This window comes from Eptesicus fuscus, chromosome 4 (assembly GCF_027574615.1).
Source record: "Eptesicus fuscus isolate TK198812 chromosome 4, DD_ASM_mEF_20220401, whole genome shotgun sequence".
NCBI classification, from domain to species: domain Eukaryota; kingdom Metazoa; phylum Chordata; class Mammalia; order Chiroptera; family Vespertilionidae; genus Eptesicus; species Eptesicus fuscus.
The window spans coordinates 7,018,735-7,026,740 of record NC_072476.1 but is presented as its reverse complement, the minus strand read 5'-3'; positions in this window follow the sequence as shown (position 1 = coordinate 7,026,740).

The window sequence follows — 8,006 nt, the reverse complement described above, 5'->3', positions numbered from 1 at the left end:
TTAAGATAAAATGGAAATTCGTTCACATGGGGAGGGGAATTCTGATACCCCTGACCATCCAGGTACCTGCATCCGTCTCCTCGGTGCCCACCTCTCCTCTCCATCTCCATGTCGCAGCGTGACCTCACCCCTGTACTCCTGTAATGGGGCTTTGGCCCCCAACAGGCCTTGAACCTATTTTTGCCAAGTACCAGTGACCTCTTTGATAGCAAATCCATCGACTACCTGTCAGGCCTTATCCTCCGTGATCTTTCAGGGACATATGACCCTGATGACTTCTCTCTTCTTTCTTTCTTTATTCTTTAAAATGTATTTTTATTGATTTCAGAGAGGAAAGGAGAGGGAGAGAGAGACAGAAACATCAATGAGAGAGAATCATTGATTGGCTGCCTCCTGCACACCCCCTACTGGGGACCAAGCCCACAACCCAGGCATGTGCCCTTGGCCGAAATTGAACCTGGGACCCTTCAGTCTGCAGGCCGACGCTCTATCCACTGAGTCAAACCAGCCAGGGCTCTTCTTTAAACCCTCCCCTCCTTGGTTCCCAGCCTGTCTCCTGCCTCTACCCCGCCCACCCCCCCACAACACACACACACACACACACACACACACACACACACACACACTTCTGGATGTTGTTTCTCAGCCTCCTCACAGACCCCTCCATTCTTCCACAACCCCCCCCCCCCCACAGCGGGGTTCCCCAGGCCCCATCTCATCTGCTTTCTTTACCTTCTCACCACCCCAGGTTCAGCTGTGTGTCTGCATGTCTACAATATTGACATCTATACGCAAGCCAGATCCTGCTCCTCAGAGGCAGCAGCTGTTGCGTGCCTGAGCCCTGGGCTGGGCACCGAGGACAGAGACAAAAGGTGTGATCCTAGTACATCCGCAGCGCTAGCGAGCGAGGCCAAGGCTTCGACGGAACCGCCCCAACCGTGCTGGCCGCGCCTTCCCTAGCGCGCGTCTGGGCACCTGGCCTCGTGGAGGGCCGGGCAGGGTACTCAGCTGCGTCTCACTTGCATTCTCTGATGACAAAGCCCATTCTTGTGAAACCACAACATTACAGCTTTGCCTCAGTGGCCGAATCCAGAGCCGCCTCCTAGGTCCTCTCCATGCAACCACCGTGGGTCAGTCCAGGCCCTCATCTGCTTTCCCCTGGGCCTGAGGGAGAGCCTCCTCTCTGGTCTCCCCGCCTGCAGGCTCTTTCCTTCACATCCACATCTCCTCCCAGCTGCTAGTGTGACCGCCCCCAAACCAATGTGATCATATCAACCCCTGCACCAATAACTCCATGCCCCCCGCCGCCCCCTGACTGCACTCAGTCGCTGCTCTGGCATTTGAAATCACACCACCATCGCCTCATCTCTCCTACTACTTCCTTCCCTGTGCCACGAACCCAAGGCCTTAACCACACCAAAGAGTCACAGATCCCAAATACCTCAAGCCTGTCACTGTGCCATTTCCTCTGCTGGGTACACTGTCTTATCCCTTCTCTGATGGTCACTTTCAAAGCCCAGGTCGACCTCTGCCAGCAGTCCAGGCAGACAGTGTGATGAGGCGGGGGCTGAGTCTGCTTCCCCACTAGACCAGACTGGGCCCGACTCCTGCCTGCTTCTCCCCGACAACCAACACAAGGTCCGGCACAAAGTAGATGTTCCCTGAAAATCTAAGTGACGGAGTGAGTGAATGCCATATGCCCTCACGCCTTTACCCAGGCATAAAGACAAGGAGAAAGCTTCATGAAGACAGGCATTCTCTTTGCTTTGCTCATTGCTGGTTTTCCAGGGGCACTATAGCACCTGCCACACAGTAGATGCTCAATAAACACATATTTGTTAAACGAATGTATGAGTGAAAGGTGTGCAATTCAAATCTGACTGCCGTTCTAAAGACGGACACAGACACACGATGTAACAACGATGGTAATCCTCGTTGTCCAGTGATTTTGAGCTAAGTGCATCCATGATCGCTTGAAGTCCACCCAAGAACCCTATGAGGTGGGATGCCGGGACCACACACCCACCTCCTATACAGCCTCCTGCCTGCGTGGCCGTTCTAAAGCATCAGCATAGCCAAGCCGGCCTCTGTTCCTGCCTCCCCGGTTCCCCAGGGCTCAGATTTTCTGACTTGACTCCCCACTTTCGGCCACACCACCATCCTCACGTTCCCCGATCCCAGTCCCTGCATTTTCCCATTTCCACGTGCTTCCTCGTGTTCCTGATCCCGGAGCACCTATCCTGTCATATTTCCAAACCCGCCGCCTACCCTTCTTTCAGAGTCCAGCTGCTGGGATGTTCCTGGACCCTCCCGAAGCTGGAGGGAAAGCGTGCCGCAGATACAGGCTGCCAGGCCTCCACCCTGGGAATTTCCATTCAGGAATCTGGGATGGAGCCCAGAAACCTCGGTTTTCACAACCACCTCTGGCCAGTCTTACTTTCAGTCAAGTCTGGGTTTATCAGGTGGCAAGGCTAAGGCTGGGCTGTGCTGTGTAAGAAACACCCCCAAATCTCAGGGACGCCTCACTGCAAAGCTCTATTTCTGCAGCAGGTTTGGGCTCCTTCCCAGAGCAGCTGCCCTTCAGAGCCTCAGTGCTGTGGGCGGAGAAATGTACACACAGCTTAGCAACAGGCTGGACTCCGAGAGCCTCAGCTTCCAGGACCCCACCTCATTCATCTCTGCCTCCCGTGGCACCTGGCACAGGACCCACCACCCTGCCGTGCTCAGGAGCCGAAGAACGAATACCCATTTGACCCGTTCACCCATTAACTAGCATTTAAGGAGACGACTCTTTGCACCAGGATTATGCTCGATGCTGGAGACACAGCGATGAGCAAAGCAACCTCAACCTGCTCCGTGGAGCCAGTCACCTAGCTTCTCTAAGCCCTAAGCTACAAACCTGTGAAATGGGCCACATTCCGCACCCTGCGGGCGCCGTGTGAGCGGGTTTACTGGGAAAATGAGCGTGGGAGCCATTTGTAACTTGAAAATCTCAACTGCAGCCGATGCCACGGGCCCTGTTACTCTGGTGTGTGCCCCTGCTGCTCCCCAGCCCTCACAGCCCGTTTTCAGGTTTCGTTCCTTAGGCCCCTGGAATTCAGTAGCACAGCCCCCTACTATTTCCACTCCCCTTTCAGATCATCATAAACCTGTAGCATGAATATAATATTAATAATAGTGATAATAATAGCTCTTCTTTATTTTTTAGAGAGCAAGGAGGGGGGGGCATAAATTTGTTGTTCCACTTACTTATGCATGCATTAGTTGTTTCTTAGGTGCCCTGACCGGGGACCAAACCTGCAACCTCGGCGTATTGGACAATGTTCTAACCAACTGAGGCACCTAGCAAGGGCAATAGTGAAGTCTCATATAGTACATATCATGTACCAAGCTCTGTTTTAAATGTTTTATTTCTATTAATTCATTTCATCTTCAAAACGACCATCTGAGGATACTACTATTATCTCCGTTTACAAACAAGGAAACTCAAGCACAAAGAGTTTAAGTTGCTCACGGCAGGAGCTGGGGTCCACTCCAGGCAGAAGTGGTGGGCTGTTGAATCATTCTCCAGGTGAACTGGTTATCTGCCGCCCAGGAGGCTCATCCCAGCCCTTCTCTCCACCAAAAAAACAGTCAACATCCGGCAGCAGAGACACATGGAACTGGCTTTGTAGATATATTTTGGGGGAACTGAGTCATTACAACATTGAGTCTCCTATCCATTTACATGGTATATCTATCCATTTGTTCAGGACCTCTTTAAAGTCTTTCTATAAAATTTAAAATTTTTTTCACATAAAGGATATTAACCTATCTTTAAAAGACTTACTTAGGTACTATATACTTTTGTAAATGATGTTTTTACATTTTCTAAAAGTCTGTTGCTGTGATTTAAAAAAGCAATTTATTTTAAGATATTTCTCTTATTCCAACAAACTTGCCTCCACGGTCAGCCAGAGCCAGAGACCCGGGAGTGACCTAGGACCCTCCCACTCCCTCACCAGCACTTCCAGTCTGCAGCTGTGTCTGACAGACTCCCTCTCTTCAGCGGGTATTCCACCCACCTCCAGGCCTCAGTGTAGACCTCATTATTTTTGGCCTGAGGTGATTTCGAACTGATCTGCCAAATCAACCTTCACACGGCAGGGCAGGGCGACTGCCGACCCTAACTGTGTCCTTGTGCAAACAGAAAAAGGAGTCCCTTCCCCAGGACGCTCTCCCTCCCTCTGTCAGGTAATTGCTGCAATGAATACTCACATAGGTGATGTCTGCAACGTAATTGGTGCCCCTCGTGTGTCTGTCTTGCGTAGTGCACATGTCACAGCCATCGGTGGGCCCCTGTACGCGGCCACACAGGGATCTTTACAAAACGAAAGTCTGGTCATAGCATTCCGTGATGGGCTGAATGTCCCCCACCCCCCACCCCCAATGCATATGTCAAAGCCCTAACCCCCAAGTAATGGTGTCAGGAGGTAGGGCTTTGGGGAGGTGATTAGAGCTGGTTGAGGACAGTAGGGTAGAGCCCCTGATTGGAGTAGTGCCCTTCTAAGCAAAGGAAGAGAGACCAAACGCTTTTCTCTCTGCCACCTGAAGAGGACGGCCACCTGCAAGCCAGGAAGAAGCCCTGACCAAGAACTGAATCTCCAGGCACCTTGACCTTGGACTTCTCAGCCTCCAAAACTGGGAGCAATAAATGTTTGTTGCTTAGGCCTCCAAGTCTACGGTATTTTGTTATAGCAGCCTGAGCTGATTAAGACATACTCCTTTGCTTAAACTTATTCAAAGGTAGCTTTCCTTGATTTAGTTACTCAAAATAGGCAATACTTTAACATGGTTCAAAAAGCTAAATAATCCCTGGCTGGTTTGGCTCAGTGGATAGAGCGTCGGCCTGCGGACTGAAAGGGTCCCAGGTTCAATTCCAGTCAAGGGTACGTGCCCAGGTTTCGGGCTCAATCCCCAGTAGGGGGCATGCTGGAAGCAGCCTATCAATGATTCTCACTCATCAAAGATGTTTCTATCTCTTTCTCCCTCTCCTTTCCTCTCTGAAATCAATAAAAATACATATTTAAAAAATCTAAATAATATCAAGTATTACTGTACAGTGAAAATTCTTACTCTAACAACTGTACTCGCCACCTTGTTCTCACAAACCACCCATAGAGAACCACTTTTATTAGTTTCTTATGTACCTTCCAGGATTTCTTTATGACAATACAAGCAAATACACACACACATACACACTCTTTAATTATATAACAGTAGCATGATACACTCACTCTACACCTTGGTCCCGGGTATTTAGCTAACAACATATTTGGAAGCGCTTTCATATTTATACATAATGAGCACCCTCATCCTTTTTGAGAGCTGCATACCTGCTGATGGACAAGTTTCTGACCTATTGCGGATAATATTCAATGCAGAACATTGCTATATATGTCCTTTCATAATGTGAGTGAAAATTCTATTTATCCACCCTGTGCAGCTGGTGTGGACTTGTGACTTGCTTTGACTAATAGAATATGGCAGAAGTGCCCTGGCCAGGTAGCTCAGTTGCTTAGAGCATCCTCCTGACACGCCAACGTTGCAAGTTTGATCCCTGGTCAGGGCACAAATAAGAATCAACCAATGAATGCATGGGTGGGTGGAATGACAAATCTCTCTCTCTCAAATCAATGAATTAAAATTTTTTAATTAAAAAAAAAAAGAGAGAATATGGCAGAAGTAATGTGTAACTTCTGAGCAGTGTCTCAAGAGACCCTGCTTCTACTCTCACCTTCTTGGAATCCTGAGGCCTCTGTGCTATGAAGAAACCCGGATGAAATAGCACACGGAGAGAGGGGCTCAACATCCCATCCCACCCGGCCACCAGAGCTAAGGCCCCAGACATGGGCGTGTGAGAGAGACCGTCACGGGCCGTCCAGCTCCAGCAGCGGTGCCAGCCCCCCAACCACTTGTCATCTAAGGTAAGACCAGCAGAAAAACCACCCGGCCATCCCTAGGACCTGGAAAAATAAATCACTGTTTTATGCCAGTGAGTACTGAGATGGTTTCTTATGAAGCAGCAGCTCACGGATACAGCAGGAAAACCTTTCAGATAGATTCAGAAATGGGACTGCTGGTTCAAAGTGTATCTGCATTTATAATTTTGATAAGTATTATCTGGGTTGTATCATTTTGCATTTCTACCAACAATGGGTAAAAGTCACTGTTTCTGCCACAGTCTTACCAAAAGAGTGTTTTACCAAACATAGATTTTTGCTAATGAAATAAAAAATGTTATTTCAGTATTATCTTAATTTTCATTTCTCTTATTATATATGAAGTTGAACATTCGCATGTGTTTAAATCCTTATCATTTACTTTTTTGTGATCTGTCTGTTTTTCGCATTCTTTATTTAACTATTGGTCTTTCTTATCAATATGTGGAAGCTCTTGAACTAGTAGGGATATTAATACTTTGTATATAATAGGAATTGCACATATTTTTCCAGTTTGTTGTTTGTCTTTCGATCTTGCTTTGATGTTTTTACCATGCAGACTTTTTTCATGTAGACAAATACATTATTCTGTTATTTATAGCTTCTGAATTTTACTTCACTCCGAGAGTTATGAAGGATTTTGCCCATATTTTCTTCTAGGATTTTTTGAAGTTTATCCTGACAACTGTGTAATCTATCACCTTTACTTCTTTAAAATAAATTTTTATTGATTTCAGAGAGGAAGGGAGAGGGAGAGATAGAAACATCAATGATGAGAAAGAATCATTGATTGGCTGCCTTCTGCACGCCCCACACTGGGGATCAAGTCCTCAATCCGGGCATGTGCCCTGACCAGGAATCGAACTGTGACCTCTTGGTTCATACATAGGTTGATGTTCCATCACTGAGCCATGCCGGCCAGGCTGATCCATCACCTTTAGAGTGAAGTTTAAGAACAAGGTTATGGCATGGGTAACCTTATGTCACCCATATAGTGAAGAAACAGGAAAATCAGAAGCTGGTTTAGGAAAGTCTGGGGCGGGGGGGGGGGGGGGGGGCGGGTAGGGATACATCCTGTTTGGGACACGTTGAGTTTAAGATGCCTATGGGACCTCTAGAATGTCTAGGGGGCAGGTAGATTCCAGGGTCTGGAACTCAAGAGAACATTGTGAGTTGGAGACGTGGGTTTGGGAGCATATAGATGTCAGGCAAAGCCATGTGAATAGGTGTAGGGTTCGAAGAGGAGAGGTTCTCAGTGAAGCTCTAGGAAGTGATCAAGGTCAGGCCCAAAGCACATCATGAGAAAAGACTTGGGGCTCCATCTCTGTGGCCTTTGGAGCTTGGCACAAAAACAGCCTCACAGACATTTGGGGGTGAACAGAGGCCCTTTAACCTGAGGCATGCATGAATATCTTTGTCTCCGGGGACACAGCTAACCATGAGAGAGAAAAGGACCCACAACTCCCCCCGCTGTCAGCCCCAACTGAAGGTGTGGGAAGGAAGAAGGCTCAGACTCAGGCAGTCTGCCCCCTCCGACCCCAGATGATCCAAAGCAGGGCATCAATAGGTAGCAGCAAGTCCCCAAAGGTGGATGCAGCCCCGGGAGCCACCTCTGATGAGTTTTACCCTTGGATCCTAGTGTAGTGGTTAAGAGCATAGACTCTGGAGCTTCCTCTCTGGGTTCAAATCCTAGCTCTCTCACTTACTAGTGTGTAACTTAGGGCAAGTTACTTAATATCTCTGTGCTTCAGTTTCTATCTATCTCACCGAATTGGTATGGAGATTAAATAAGTAAATATTTATGAAGTGCTTATTTGGCACCTGGTACATAGTAAATGCTATATAAATTTTATATTTAAAATAAGTAATTTGGCCCTGGCTGAGTAGCTTAGTTGGTTAGAGCATCATCCTGATATGCCAAGGTTGTGGGTTCATTCTCTAGTCAGGGCATGTATGAGAATCAACCAGTGAATGCATAAATAAATGGAACAACAAATCAATGTTTCTCTCTCTCTCTCCCAAATC